This window comes from Pelecanus crispus, chromosome Z (assembly GCF_030463565.1).
Source record: "Pelecanus crispus isolate bPelCri1 chromosome Z, bPelCri1.pri, whole genome shotgun sequence".
In the NCBI taxonomy this organism is placed as follows: domain Eukaryota; kingdom Metazoa; phylum Chordata; class Aves; order Pelecaniformes; family Pelecanidae; genus Pelecanus; species Pelecanus crispus.
In genome coordinates, this window is record NC_134676.1 from 33365698 (window position 1) to 33382632 (window position 16935).

The window sequence follows — 16935 nt, forward strand, 5'->3', positions numbered from 1 at the left end:
CATGACCAAAGCATGTAGGAATGAGACAGTCTTCAGTAAGGAGACTGTGTACTGTCCATGGAAGGACCTCAGGCACTGACAAACACTTACCGAGCAGAGCTGCCTATAAACACTCAGAGTCATAAAACTTTACAAGCACTGTTTTTATAATAAGGCGTTTCAGTGAACTTGGATGATCACTTCAAAGTCTCATGAGAACTGTTCAGCAGAGACAAGAATAAACTCAAGTGTAGTCTTTTGACTCTTTTGAAATCAATGGAAGGTCCCCCTTGACTTTGTAGCACAAGAACTTCCTTGCAGCCATTGGAATCTGAACCTGGAACTGCCGTATTACCCCTGTGTGTTTTACCCAGAAGCAAAAGGATTTGAGGCTGAAAGAAGTAGATCTCTTCTTGTGCTAATTTACAACCCAAAATAGATTTGTGTTTGATTGCTGACATTTACAATTGCTTTTCTTGTTATTTGCTGTATGTATAGGATTCCATTTCTACCCTTTCTGACTCCTGCCTCTGCTGTAATGCCCTTTTGCCTGAAGGGAGGAAGAGGAACAGATGGCAGGCAGCTATGCAATTAGACAACATAGTAAAAGCAGTAAAGTTCCACATTTAACTTCTCAGGCTATGTCCTCAAGCCATTCCCCTTGTGTCTACCATGCAAAGTTAATGATTATAAAATTATTTCCATCTATCTATCTACAGTCTTAACTGATATTAAAGTGACCAAAGTAATTTTGATTGACATTTGCTGAGGCTCATAAACTAGTAATTCTGATCAATCATAATTGCCCATACAGCTACAAGCATTATGTACCTCAGCCAGCAAAATGGGCCATTCACCAGCTCCCAAATGTGAACTACTTAATGCTTAGACCTCAGAAGCCCGGAAATCTAGTCACAAAGCAGTACAGGCAGAACTCAAAAGATAAAAATGGAAGGGAAGGGAATTGACAGGAACAAATACAGTGTTCAAAATAAAATGAATCAAGCTGCTTGCATTGTAAATGAGACGTCCTCTGAAACCCCACCGCAGCTACTCTGATGCTTGATAACATTCTCTCTACAAAAAGGAAATAAAAGAAAGATGTTGATTTTCTGAAGTAAATGGTTATCCACTGTGTTAGTGTTAGAGAACAGATTGAAGAAATTACAAAACTAGTGTAAATAATTTTAAGTGTGCAAGAGCATACAGCATCAATTTAAATGACCTGGTAAATTGGCATGAACCCAAGGGCTCATTCCCTGAGCTGGATTTATGTTGTGTGTTTTCAAAAAGCAGACAGAATCCAGGATATAGTGAGATGTTTGGAAGTAATTTCCCTTCCATTGGAAAAGGCCATTAGGTTGTTCTGTCTTTAAAGGGCAGAATTACCAGTTCCAGTAAGGTATTTGCTAATCCCGAAGTGTTTCAAGCTTAATCTTAGTTTTCCAGCTGGTTGTGAAGAATGTAATACACCACCTTGTAAAGGTGCGCAAAAAAGATACCCAGCTGTATTATTAAAAACAGCTATTTGAGCAGAACAGCTCCAGTTTTACTTTGTACTTCTTGCCTTTTAAAAATTTAATTAAAGAATGTCTGGAATTTACAGGGATATCAGAAAAAGGTTTTTGCTTTTTCTTTCTTTTTTCAGTGGCCAGGCTTAAATTCATTCAAAGATGCACATGTTAATGTCACACCCTGAAATGATCTAGGTAAATGCGAAATATTATATCTGAGTTTGTACCATAGGTTCTATCAACAGCTCTGTCAGCATTTGAGACACTCATGCTTTCATGTTTTCAGACTCTGCATTCTGTATGACATTTTATAGCTGAAACCCAGGTGGGACCACAGCACAAAATGCTAAATGTGTTGTGTTCTCAGGAGTTCAGAAGCTACAGGGGATTTCTGAGCCTTTCATTGGTATGGCTGTGCAATGGAGGCATTCAGCCTGCTCCAGGAGAACAAGAGTTTAGTCAGCTGTGGGCCCATTAGCCACATCTCTTGTTCTCACTCGCGGTCACAGAGCCTTTTTTACCTGCTAAATCTTTTCCCAGAGACTTAAAGGGCAGAAAGGACACAATGACAGTCTCATCCAATCTCCTGTAGTGTGAGATTTTTCCCAAAGGTATATCTTCCAGAAAGATAGGCCAAGTAGAATCCAAGTGGATGTGCATTTACCACCTCCACTGTTAGCTGTTTTACTTACACTCACTGCTAGGAAGCTGGAAGTCCTTTTCTAATTAATTTCTTTCTAGCAGTCTGAAGATGCATTCTATTCCTTCTCCTGTATTTCCTTTTCCTGTATGCATTTCCAGAGGTATTTCTTCATAGCCAGCTGTATGAAAAGGATTCAATTACAGCATGCATATTTAGTCAGGAGGTTCAGATGTTTACTAGTAACCTATCCTCATTCCTTGCCAATTTGCTTCTTTTTTTTATTATGTAAGCCAAAGTGACAAAGGTTTTATGTTGCCACCACTTGAATGTAGTGTTCAAACACATCTAAAAATTGAAAAAAAATACATGTTGAAAGATTTGGCTCAAAACCTGCTTAGAACATCTGCCACTACAAAAGAGGCACTGCTGAACACATCTAGCATTAAGCACACTCAATAGCCTGCTGACTGCAGTTCACTAAGGAAGTTTCCAAAATATGTGATGGGATGTAGAGAAATTCAAGGAGAAAACACATTGATTTACAACCAATGAAAGTATTTGCAGACAGCCTGAGCAAAGACTAATCATGTCAGTTAGAATTGCAGGTTATTTGAATCTCAGGACAAAAAGACAAATATGTAAGTAGTCTGAGATTAGAAAACGGGGTTGGAGACGGGGAGACCAGTGTAAAGAAAATCTGGAAACAAGCAGACTCCTACTTGGGCTTGTTGTACAAAGAGTATGGGTTTTCCTTGCATTGTACTCTATTTTTCCTGGATTAGACTGTTTCTAAAAAGTGTTGGGTTGCTTTTGCGTTGATTCTGGCCCTGTACTCAAAAATAAATAAGCATAACAGAAGCACCTACAAACCAAAAGGGAACATTCCCAAGGGAACACTGACTAGGAGAATGATATTAAAAATATAGGTATTTTGCAGTGCTTTGGGAGCAAAGGTTGTAATCTAGATGTCTTACTTCATTGTTAAGTTTATCACAAAACACGGCTAAGCAGTAACAGAAATAAAGATCTTTCTGTGAGAGACCGACTTTCTCACCACTAGAAGGAAACACTTTATAGCTACCAGAGAGGGAATACAAATAGGCACAGAGCAGCCTCCTCCTCCTCATGATGTGGGGAACAATGATTCTTTTCTTTCCAATAGCAACTGTGCTTGGACCAAAGTCAAGGTTGTAAAATAATGAGCATAACAGGAACAAATATTATAAGTTGCCTTTCCTCCCACCCATCCATGTATAAATTTAAACCAAATAATAATAAAACAAACTGGCAGCTGGTGTTTGAAGCTGCCAGCTCCAAAGCCCTCATAAAAGAAAACTTTATTTCTATTTGTTCTTCTCCTGAGTAGTTATTAATTTTTGTTTTCTCTATTTTTCAGTTACATGTTCCTGTTAGCAGACCAATGAAAAACAAAACCAGCAGTGAATGGAGCTGAGCAGCAACTGACCACTCACCTGTCCTTACAAAGACTTTCATTTTCCAAGCTCTTTCCTTTTTCTCTTTTCTCATCAATGTCTACATGTAATGGATGATATGGCAAACAAAACAAAACAAAGCAAAACAAAACAAAACAAAACAAAACAAAGCAAAACCTCAAAGAGACAGTAAGATAAAAAAATAATTGATGCTAAAAGCTGAATACAAAAGAATATGGTCATCATAAGGAAAATGCCATTATCACAACCAGATTGCAGCATAGTCCCTGCAATCCAGAACACAGATATGGAAAATTTAGTAATCCTCAAAAAGCATGAAAACACATCTTGCCCAATCTAATGGCCAGCAAATCCAAATACTCAAGGTTAAAAAGTGGGTGAAAAAATGTATTGTCATATTTCCCAATTTATAAACAGGGGAAAGGGTGATGGGGGAACAGTTTTCAGAACGGCTAGATGGTAATTGGATGCCTAATTGCTGTTCGCAAAATGGAAAAATCTCCCATAGGGTTATGTCTGGTTTGTTCTTTTATATGTGCAGTTATATGACACATCAGATTTGGCAGGAAAACTGGTTCAGATGTACCTGCCAAAAGGGGGGGTTATTGTTAACTAGGATCATTTTGTTGTTCTGGTTAATATCATAGCCTAATAAGCAAATGCCTTGGCATGGCTGATAGACTAACAACTTTCATCCATGGTAAAAAAAAAAATGGAAGAAATTTTTATGGCCAGCTTTGATAGCAAAACAATGCATTATGTAACTCCATTGCAAGTCTCTCAACCTCCAAATCATCTATCCCCTCTCCAATACTTTCTGGTTTATCTGCTGTAAGTTTTACTAATATTGCCTGAAAGAAAACCAATCATTTAAGAATTTATTGTTTAAAAAAAAAAAACCAAACCACAACAAACCAGCAACCATCTCACACTGTGTGACAGCCTTTGCTTAGCTGGGGCTATGCAGAACTGGAATCTGGAGGCTCCCAAACAAGCCAAGATGTGTGATTAAGTCTTGGTGTGTGCATGAGATAATGATAAGAGTAGAAAAACAGAGATAGTAGTGATGAAAAAGGGCTGTATTTGAAACCCATCTAGCTGACACCCTGTCACGACATGAGTCTATTTTATGTGAAAAATCTTTCATGATATCTTGCCGGTAACAGACACTGAAACCTTGATGGCTGCTGTAAATAACATCCTTTCCTAAAATTCTCCAGCCCTTGACCTCTCATAATTTTGACTGTCATTTACATTCCTCCATCACACTTATTCAGCAGTAGAAAATGCCTACGTTGAGAGTCAAGAAAATAAACAATTTTCTTTACTCAGTAAATGAAGACACGTGTACCTCCCTAGCAAACATATGCACATTGTTTGATATTGCATCACTTGTATGCAAAATTATAAAAAAACAGTTTCTTTTCTCTGCTTATCCCGATATCACATAACAGACTTGATATCAATCAAAATAACTTTGTGTTTCCTCCTGAAAGATAGCTTTATTCTGCTTTGGTTAACTGACTTTGCTAACAATGAGTTAAAATTGTCTTAAGTGGAGATATCCAAGTGTCTTCAGTTCTTGAGCTTCAACACAAAGACACGTATTTTTCTACTGATATAGTGATAATACAAATTATTAGGACCTAGGCGACTATGAAAGCTTAACGAATCATTGTGTAGAAGTGAGGGTGTCTGTAAATTTGAATTCCCTGTGGACCAAAGTGTTGTACTACATTTTACTATATGCAGTACTTAACATATACTTATGTAGATACCATATGCTGTGAAGAGGATTAAATTATCATATTTCCCCACTTACAGAATGTGTTTGCCATGGCTGCTTCATTTTCACTGTACTGAAAATGTGTCATACAGTAATTTTTTTTAAGATTTTTATGTTATTCCAGACACTGCCTGTTTAACCTAAAATGTTGCTGTAGTTTGTAATAATGAGACAACAGTGCATTGAATTACTTGTAATAGAAACCGGAAAAAAGGGAAAATTTGAACATATAGGTTGAAAAATCAGCTTAGAGGTTAAAGAAGGTTGGAGGGGCATGAAAACATGTGCTACATGCTATCAATATCCTACTTCCTAACCTTTCATGGTGTAGGTTCCCACCCCAGTTTTTCTATTACCAATGCAATGGCTCTCTGTGCTAGCTCCATCCATTTAAATAAGTGACTGACACTTACACATAGTGTTTCTTTCATGTGCACCTCTCCTTCCTTGCTATGATACTGTTCACTAGGACAACTTTGGGAAAGCTTTCAGAAAGTATTGCAACATTTTGGTGTGCTAGTTAATAAGAAACACTGTGTAACAGACACACAGGCGCTTCTATATACACATATATACCCCACCACACTGCATATACTTATGTAGGTATACATTCACATATATATCTATTTGCATACATGTATATAATGTAAGTATCCATATATATAGATTATCTCTATCTATTGATAGATTGATAGTAGATCAATCAGTAGTTTCTATCTGTAGTGAAATAAATCAGTACACTGCACTCAGAAAGTCTATATTTAAATTCCTAATTGGTTTAGAAATTCTCAAAAGAATTTTTTCCCTAGCTCTGCCATTTCACTGAGTCTGACATAAAAAGGTAAACAAGAGGTTGCTGATAGGCCCTAGAAAGGTGGAAGTAGGGAATTCTTAGAAGGTACAATTTATCCTTGCTCTTCCACGAAACAAATAAAATGAATTCTCTTCAAAGAGATGCTAATGAACATGGCAAAATTCAGATACTAGGGAAGTTATGCCTTTTTTTATTTCCTGGTTCTCATTATCTGTTTCACAATACCATTATTCATTTTCAGAATGTGGGTGTGGGTGTGTGCACATGTGTTTTCCCCAGCTACAGCTACTATGTAGGTGCATTCAACATAGCGTGATTCTAACTCCTATGAAATGTGAATTAAAAGACATATTTTCAGTCTAAAAAGTGAGGTACAGAACATCTAAAAGAAAATATTAACATTTCTGTTACATCATTGGTACATTTCAGTAATTTCTGGGTAATTCAGAAAGATTCCTCTGGGTTTGGTCACAGTTACGTGACCCCAGATGAGATTTTTAATGATGTTGGTGTGTGTTTAGCTTTGACCCTGCTCTTCTCCTCCCCCTTGGCCTGCTGCCAGTTGTCTCTGGGAGAGGTTTGAAACACTTGGCATCAGAAATCTGCACACTAAAAAAAGAACTAGAACTTCCTTAGCAACTTCAGGTTTATTGGAGTGCTCTTTGTTCTTGTGGTGCTCACTCCAAATCCCACTGTTATACACAAAGTAAAAAGGGAAGTTATATTCCCTAGCCCTTGTCTTTTTAGTCATGTTTTCACTTTCATTCACATGCAGTGGTGGCTATGTGTTGGCAGGAAGGTGGAAATGTGTCCACTACCCATCTTTTCAGCACTTTTTTCTTCATATGACTATTTTTTTTCACCAGCACAGGTACTAAGAAGGCTAAATTCTGTGTTTCCCAATTACCTGGCTATTATATTCCAACATGCATATCAGGCTGTTTAAACCAGAATTGGAACAGGACTCTCCATAAGAGCAGGGCTTTTTTCAGGTCTGTCTGTGACACGCTGCTATACAGCTACCCCATAAAAAAAATCCCAACACCCGCTGTGGTTCTATGAGAGACTTGACTGTCAGAGGTTTATATGCAAGAAAGGTTTATGCATTGTGAATTATGATTGGGATGTACTGACTAAGTTCTTTGTGTAAATCTATGAAACATTTCTCCACAGGCTGCTAACCTGAGAGAATCGTCATTATTTTTAAAAATTTTAAATGCTAATTACTAGCACAAATATGAAAGGGGGAAAGTTCATTCTAAATTGCAATAATTGAATGTACAGTCAAGTATTGTTGAAAGGCTGAATGCCCTTCTGTTGCCTGTTGATCCATTGACTTACTGGTATTAACTTACTGTTGCCAAGTTGACTTGCAGAATGCTAATGTTGCCTCTCCTGCTGCTCTTTCCGTCTGTTGACTGCCCAGTGTTGCCCTTTTGTTTCATAATCTCTACTTTATTAAATGTTATCGTACTGGGTTATATATGACTGAACCACGCTGTAAACTCTCACTTGTTTACCACAGCTTGTTTGATTCAATACCACTTTGCTTTTGGGGTTATTCTAATAGAATTTAAAGCTGTTTAGGATACAATACATAAAGGACATTGTATATGTATGTATATATACAGTTCTTTGAAGACCTGTGAAAAAGGAAGGAAGGAAGGAAGGAAGGAAGGAAGGAAGGAAGGAAGGAAGGAAGGAAGGAAGGAAGGAAGGAAGGAAGGAAGGAAGGAAGGAAGGGAGGAAGAGAGGAAGGAAGGAAGAAAGGAAGGAAGGAAGAAAGGAAGAGAGAGAAAGAAAGAATGGAAGAAGGGTACAAGAAAGAAGGGAGGGAGGTAAAAACTGAAGGAAGGAAAGGAGAGAAGATGATTAAACAGTTCAGCAGCCCAGCAATCAAAAAATCAGGCCAATTTCCAAACATGAAACTTTTTGCCTACATTCAAAGACAGTTACCTAAAACCTCAGTCACTACAAGCATTTGAACAGATTGGCACACTTCATAGTATTGCCTTGTGGCTCACAAATCAGTACTATTTCACACTGGGAGATAAATTCATTCAAGATCTAAGGGCCTCTCCTGTATCTTTAAAAGTACTTGAAAGCCCTGTTTTGCTACAACTATGGAAACACAGCATGAAGAAGAAAACCTTCTGCTGAGAAGAAAGATCCCTGACTACTTGGATGTTGAAGTTAAATTGCCCTTCCTGTTTAAGGTTTTGGTTTTTATCCATAAAGACCTGTTATTTCCTTCAGGACTGAATCCAAATTCCATTAAAAAGTTGTAATGCATATTATTCCCTATTTTAAGACTTTTCAGAGCTGAGATAGTGGCACTACCTCTCCTGTCGATTGTCAGGGCACTGTGGAAACAGGGTTGTGCTGGGGTGGGGACAATCTGGGAGTCAGGGACACCCCATGCTGGGCAGGACCCTCCCTGTGGGATGCAGTCCCCCAGTGTCCTGGGCAGGATGAGCTGAGTGGGGTGGTGGGGGTGATGGTCCCGTTGACAAGGCAAGGGGTAAAACAGGTCCAGAGTCCATCCAGGGAGAAGCAAAAGGAAATGGAGCCAGAGACAGTGCTGGAGACATGGTTATAGTGTGGGGTGAGGGACAGTTGAGGAGACTGGGCTGCAGACAAACTATCTGCAGCATAGCTCAGGCAAGGTTTGGATGCTCAGGTCTAAGCTTAATGGAGCTCCAGGGCCACGAGCTGTGAGTGCTCTTGGGGTCATCTGTGATGTTGGTCAGGGAAAATAAAGCTAATAGTATGCTCAGAACCCTGACAAAGGTGGTCAAACAATATCACAGAATCAGAGAATTGCAGAATCACAGAATTGCAGAATCACAGAATCACAGAATGATTGAGGTTGGAAGGGACCTCTTGAGGTCAAGTGATCCATCCCTCCTGCTTCAGCTGGATCACCTAGAGCAGGTTTCCCAAGAGCATGTCCAGCCAGCTTTTGAATATCTCCAAAGATGGAGATTTGACATACTCTCTGGGAAACCTGTGCTGGTGCTAGATCACCCTCATAGTGAAAAAGTGTTTCCAATGTTCGGAGGGAACATTGGTGTTTCAGTTTGTGCCCATTGCCTTTGGTCCTGTCACTGTGCACCACTGAAAAAAGCCTGGCCCCATCTTCTTTGAACCCTCCCTTCAGGTATTTATAGACATTGACAAGATCCCCCTGAGTCTTCTCTTCTCCAGGGTTATCACTCCCAGCTCTCTCAGCCTTTCCTCATAATTAGAGATGATCTAGTCCCTTAATCATCTGTGTGGCCTTTTGCTGGGCTCTCTCCAGTATGACCATGAATCTCTTGTATTGGGGAGCCCAGCACAGGACACAGTACTCCAGGTGCGGCCTCACCAGTGCTGAATAGAGGGCAAGGATCACCTCCCTCGACCTGTTGGCCAGCCTTTGTCTTATGCAACCCAGGACACTGTTAGCCTTTCCTGTGGCAAGGGCACATTGCTGGCTCATGTTCAACATGGTGCTCACAAGGACTCACAGATCCTTTTCTGCAAAGCTGCTCTCTGGCTGGGTGGCCCCCAGCATGTACTGGTGCCTGGGCTTATTCCTCCCCTGGTGCAGGACTTGGACTTTTCCTTGTTGAAATTCATGAGGTTCCTGTCAGCCCATTTCTTCAACCTGTCAAGGCCCCTCTGGATGGCAGCATGACCTTCTGGCATATCAGCCACTCTTCCCAGTTTTGCGTCATCTGCAAACTTGCTGAGAGGGACACTGTTCCCCATGATCCAGATCATTAATGAAGATGGTGAACAGAATTGGACCCAGTATTGACCCCTGGGGTACACTGCTAGTTACTGGCCTCCAAGTAGACTTTGTTCCACTGACCACCACCTTTTGGGCCCAGCTATGTTTTCAATCCACCTCACTGTCTGTTCATTCAGCCTATATACATCAACAGCTCATCAGTGAGGATCCTTTGGGAGACATTGTCAAAGGCCTTACTGAACTCCAGGTAAACAACATCCACTGCTCTTCCCTCATCTACCAGGACAGTCTTTTCATCATAGACGTTCATCAGGCATTAATTCCTCTTTGTGAATCCATGCCGACTACTCCTGATGTGTTTCTTGTTGTTCATGTGCATATAAAATTTTTTGACAAAATAGTTCAAAATTTTGATTGGTTTTCTCAAGACTTCATCTTCAAGAATGACAAGATACAAAAATGATGAAAACTGACAAAGTTTAAATTGAGATTTAAGCAAATTTGAATCAGTTCAAAGAGTTGCAACAATAATAGTGAATGAAGAATAGTGGGTGATTAAGAGGTCGTCTTGTTTATTTGTCAGACTGACAATAAAACCGTGCTGGATTACTCTGCATTGCCTACATCTCTTTTGATCAATCTATTCCAAGTGCATTTAATGCTTTCATACCTGAGTCTCAGATAATGCCTCCTTGGAATATATAATTGGTTGCCCTTCCACTCACTTGGATTGGTGTAGACACTGGTGGTTTTCCAGGAACCACAGGAAACAAACTTCAGTTCTGGGAGGACTGTAAAGCTAGAAAAAATGGGTTACACAGAATTCTAGCCTGAACTGTGTGTCAAAGTACTGTAGCATGTACAATCTTGACATTTCCTACACAATAGCATGGGCAAACAATAGAATCAGAATATTAATTCTATAAATTCCTTATTAGTCTGGACTGAGGTGTGTGCATTACTTGTAAATAACCCTTGAAAAAACCCATGTGATAAGTTGATTTATTTAGATACTTAATTTGAAAAGAGCTTTCTCTGACAGGTTTTAGAAACAGAAGTCATTCAAGCCAAGCTCTCACCTCCCTTTAGGGCTGCATTTATTGCTGCTTATCTTGAACAGATTTTACAGGAATTCCCCTGTGAACAAAATAATATTCCAATCCCTAACTTGGTAGTGACACTAAGAATTCTTAAAAAATACACTTATACAGACCAAAATTAAAATATATAAGTAGATTATCAGCTGCGTAAGTGGAGGCAGAGTTAGCATCCAGTTATTTGTATTTGCAAATCAATCCCCAAATTTCACACAAGCTTGCTATGAATGTCAAGTATAGGGACATTAAAAGTGTTTTAAATAAGATTGTATGTGCTTGTTGTTGGATAACTTCCCATGACAAAATATTCTGCCCATATGGGCTAGTAATTGTTACATCCACAACCATATTGCATCTATGCAGTATTTCTTATATAGGGCCATGTCTCATTGCCATCAGTGGGACAAAACTCCATTCGGAACTGTGTCATTGCTTCCACTGTGCTTGTAGAGTCCTGAATATTTGAATGGCACCACACACACACACACAAATTATTAAAGTAAAATAGTTTTAAAGATCTGTAGCCAGGAGACAAAATGAAAACAGCTTTTCTCTCTCTTCTTCTTTTTGGAACTCTAATGGGATACTAATAACCTCCTGCAATGTCCAAAGAACGGTGATGCCCCAACCATTTTTTATCCCATGTGGATGCATCAGTACCAACAATTTCAGCATTCTGCTTTGTGTTTCACAGTCTGAACTGACAGAAGACTTTAGAAATAAACAATTGAAAAAGACATTCCCTAAAGGTAACTATCAAGTCCAATAAGGCTCAAATAAAATGGCCCAGCTGTCAGAGTAAAATACAGCATATCCACTTAGCTTTTGAAAGGAAAAGGTAATGCTAACCAGTTGTTGGAGACAGCCCAGAGAGGTAGTGTCACGGTGACAGCTGCACAAAAGGATGCACTGCATAGCAGTGTTCAGATGAATGAATGCCAAACAATGTATAATAGCTACATAAGTAATTCTCTTAAAAGGACAAAATAAAAAGCAGAAACACACTTTGTTTAAAAGTTATCATTACTGATAATAAAACACACACACAAATAGAAAAAGCATAATTTGGAAGCCAAATGAAACACATTTGAAACACAAGCTTTGAAAATGGTCCTAGTTTGAAATGAAGACTACCTCACCAGAAAGCATTTTAATGAAAACAGGGTCAGAATGTTTGTAAGGATTAGTATGTGTCTAGCCTTGGGCAAAAGTCAAAAAAAAAAAAAGAAAAAAAAAGAAAAAAAAAGGAGGTAGAAGATAGAATGGGAAATGCTTGGAGCTCAAGGGCAAGTCTAGGTCATTTGAACCACATATGGAGAGCACACATGCCTCAGAACAGGAAGAAAAAAAGGACCATTCTTCTACTGCCAGATCCTGAGAGTGGAGTAGGTCATGCTGCATGATGAAATGACTGTCAGGTCATTTCTGATGGGCTAGGTAGGCTACTATCTGCTGCACAGCCCTCCTATGTTGTCTTTGGTCACAGTGGTTGCTGTAGCTGGAGGATGTTAGAAGTTTATGTTGGGTTGGTTAATTGGATTTTTTCATTTGAAGTGGCACCCAGATGTAGTGCTTTTGTTGCTAAAGAAAAAAACTTGCAGTGAGAGCAATTACTTGACCTTAAAGGAAACTCAGTGCATTTAAGTTTCAACATACATTACTTGATCTTGGAAATCAGACCAAAATTATGACCACAGTGAGTTGATTGTTGCTGTATAATCTGCTGGAAGACAATGTTCAGTGCGTGCTGAGAAAGGGATTCTATCTCCTTGGTCCTTCCTATTATCACCTGTTAAGATGTTGCAGCTATGTATCACAAATTTGTTCTGTATGTTCAACCTGTTCTGTTTGGTAGCAATGGGATCCCAGATATCCGGCCTTTAGCTTGGGCAAAAGGAAAGAGCTCTTACAGAAGTGTCCCAAACAACAGCTAAGCTGCACATCTCACTCATTTTTCTCACTCCGTGTGGGGGAAATTTTGTTAATTCTAAGAAAAGGAGCTGAAAGGAGAGAGAAAGGAGAGCACACATAGTATGCTCCAGACCAGTGGAGAAGATGGGCTTTAAGCACCTTGTTGAAATTAGAAAAAGCAGTGCTGTGAAATTTAGCCACCATGCTGTTGTAAGGCAGTGTGTTTTTCTTACTCTTCCTGTGGAGACATTTCCTACTTTGTGTGAACTACTAGTCATCTGCTCACCCACTGAGCTTGACTCATCCACCCACATCATGACACCATTCTCCGCTGTGAAGGACTCAAAACAACAACAACAACTTCATGTGACTAATACTTTGTGAGGGAGAGAAAGGGAGGGTGCACCAGGCAGATGAGACCTTGTAGTTCACAGGCTATGGTAAGATGAGCACTGCAGGTCTGGCATGCCTCTGTATGTAGAAAAAACCAGGATATACTACTGATTCCTATTCAGTTGATAACCTGAGGCCTTATGGATTCAGTTATTTGTCTTGAACATGGCTTGATGAATTTTCATTATCCTATTTTTTCTCTAGTATATATTCAAGTAATAAGTTGGCTTTGGGATTCTCTGTTGTGCTTTTACTCATTTTTTCTGTGTTGAAAAGCTATTCATCGACAAGGTTGTGAGGTGCATGTCTGATACTAACCTGAGAAACTACAAATGCTACCTGCACTCTTCCTGATCAGACATCTTACGAGGGGTGACCAAATCCACAGGCTTTTGGGGCCTAACTGAGAGGTAGGGTCTTTGGGATCATAATTTTTGGCATAAAGCATTACTTAGGAAATCTCAGACCCTGGTCTCTTTAGGCACTAGCTAAGCAAGACACTCATCAAGTTATCAAGAATATGAGAGTCAAGCACACTATTTGACCAAAGGATCTTTATCTGACCAGCCAAGAGATAGCTAAAATAGAATCACTGTTTTCAAAAGAGAGGATATGCTGCCAAACAGCATCTTTCCTTGTAGTGAGAATGTTTGGCTCAGATGTGTGTCCTTACTTAAGCCTGATTCAGACCAGAGACCTCTATATTCCTGCCAAACACTTAATCAGATCGACGACTTTACCAGGAGCATGGCATCTCTCCACCTTCAGCTGTTCTACTTTGTACTAAAACCACTTACGTAACTCTTTGGAAGAGGAAATCCTTTAGTTTTCTCTCCAAGAATTCATTATGCACACAGCATAGAAACCCAGTGAACAGACCAACAAGTATCCATCATGCCTTCTTAGCCATAGAAGTGCTGCACCCTTCAATTTTCAACTTCAAGAGCTAGTGACCCAATTAAAAACTGAGCAATTATGCCACCACGTCTGTATTTAGCCAATCTGTTTATTTTCCCTGCCCTCTGATGCATTTGTCTATCATCAATCTTCAGTGTGCAGTCCTTTGAGAGCTGCCAGTCTACAACAGTAAAACCTTAATAATTCAAACTTTGAATATACTTATTGCCTGCTACAACCAGAATACTGCATTGCCGGTATTATTGAAAGGGAGGTTTGGTTTTGTCAACAATTCAAAGTAAAAAATGTTGTAATAAACACATACAAAATGTGGTCAACTATGTGTTAAATCTATGCAATGTCACATTTCTCTGATCTCAGTGTTAGAGAACAAAGATTCTGTAAGTATTTGGAAGCCCCCAAAACACCTATTTCTTTTAAAAAGATGCCCTCCTTTTCCTCTGTGCACCTTATGGTGGCAAGAAAAAAACCACCTGTCACTGATTTCTCCTGTATTCCTCTCAAGCCTGTTGAGTCTATCAAGTGTGAACATCTGGGAATCATCATATTTTCTGCTGACCACTGAATCATTGTAAAAGGAGGACATGATGAGCTCCAGCTGTTAAGCCTCCTGCCTAGAGGATTAAAGAAATTAACCCACAGAATGTTTTACTACAGCACCAGGAGTTATATTAAAGATACATGTGGCATCTTCTCCACAAGGAACACAGAAGGGAGCTAAGAGAAAGTAAGCAAGGGTGACTTGTGGGAATGTCATCAGCCTCCCCCAGATTCATTATAACAGCAGGAGGACCTTTACCTTCAGACCTTTCTTTAACAATATAAACCTTCTACCACTAGTTCTCCTGTGCCATATACAGTTCAGGGGAACATGGATTGAATGAGCAGCAACCAAAACCACTAGCAAAAACCTTTGAGAATCATATGGTCTGGTGTGGGTCTTTACTTCAGCTGAGGCATTTACATCTTCTCTCATTGCACTTGGACATTTAGGCTTCAATGCACCAGAAGAGAAAAATGTCTTATCTGTAAAAATAATATTTGACAGGCAGCCAAATTCATTTATATCTGAGTCTGTACCCTTAAAAGTAAACATGCCCATGCATTAAATAAATAAAATGAAAAAAGTTACCGAAAAGAAAAAAAAAAAAGGAATTATGAGTGACATTCATGGTCATGCTTATTGTGATTGTTAGTAATGTTAACAGCTTTATAAAGCCTACGAAGAAAGGGTTGAAATTGTTCAGAAGTGTGTAAAAACAATTTACCTACTTAGCTACAAAGTGTTATGCCTAGATGACCCTGACTCCAGACAAAGATGAAATTAGAAATGGAAGTACAGCTATTCTGAGGCAAAATTCATGGGTTTCTGTGGTCTTCATGATCAAGCAAGTAAGGAAGAATAATAAAAAAAGATCTGTTTGCTGGCCTTGTTTCAGTGGGATTTTCCCCATGATTCTTTTGCCTCAAAGTGTTCAGAAGAGTGGGCAGATTTAGCTGAACAATCCCCTGACCCCATTTCTGGGGATACTTTCGTCACCTCTAGGCATGACCGCATGCGCAACCATGGAGTAAAGAAGGTAGCCACCTCAGCAATGCTGGGATAGCCAGATCCTTTCCTGTGGGAAGATCGGGGCTCAAATCAATCAGGGAACAGTACACCCCCCATTGACTATTTAGTGTCTGTTTCTGAGCAATGAGGAGGGAATACATGGCACACATTATTAACATTACAATGGAGCTCCAGGATGTGCCACTTCTGAGAGGGGTTTCCCAGAATTACCAGACACTGCTAAAGGTGACAACTTACTTGCTACTTGTCCTGAGTTTTTGGCATTCACCTGTCTGAAAACATGTTTGTGTATTTCTGCATGGATTAAATGAACCATACATGCCTCTTTTATGCAAAAGCCTCTTAACAAGTGTTTGGTAGTATAAAGGATCTTTATAGGAGAACAGATTGCAAAGATCATGCAGGTCTAGACAGTGTAATTTGTAACACTTATTTGGTATAAGGGGCTTCTGCATGAGTTAGAATCAGGTCCCCTATTTGAGGGAAAAGCCTTTGGCAGCAAATCCTGCATGATGGTATCTTACATGTGGAAAGTTGGAAAAGCAAAAGGTCTGTATATAACAGAGAGGCAGCTTATCCTTTTAATCCTGAATGTGGGATGCACTCATATTTGCACTGATAATTTCTAGTTTCACTCTCATTTCATAATGATTTTTGTGCTAACATGTTGCTTTGAGAGCCATGGTTTTTACCCCAGCAATGAATATTTTAAAAGCAGTGTTTATCACTAGGTTATTTTCCAGCTTGGTGAACAATTGTTCACAACATCCTTTCTTAATCTAGAGCACGGTAATTGTGCTCTTGGCTGCTCTGAGGGCATACTTGATGTTTCTTAAATCATAACCTGATTTTTGCCTCATTTGAGATAGAAATTATAATAATTTCCCCATTGCAGATGTTTTTATTTTCCACCAGATACCTAGTGAATAATACAGACAGAGGAGCATTTGTGATCCAGTGTTTTTGAAATATCACAAAACAGTGAGTGAGAACCTGTGTTAATCACAATGTGCACACTGCCACTCCCCCCTTCTTGTCTTCCAGGCTTTTCTTTTTTTTTCTTTCAGACACTCGGTACCTATATGTTCAACTGACATCAAATCTGAAAGGAAGATGG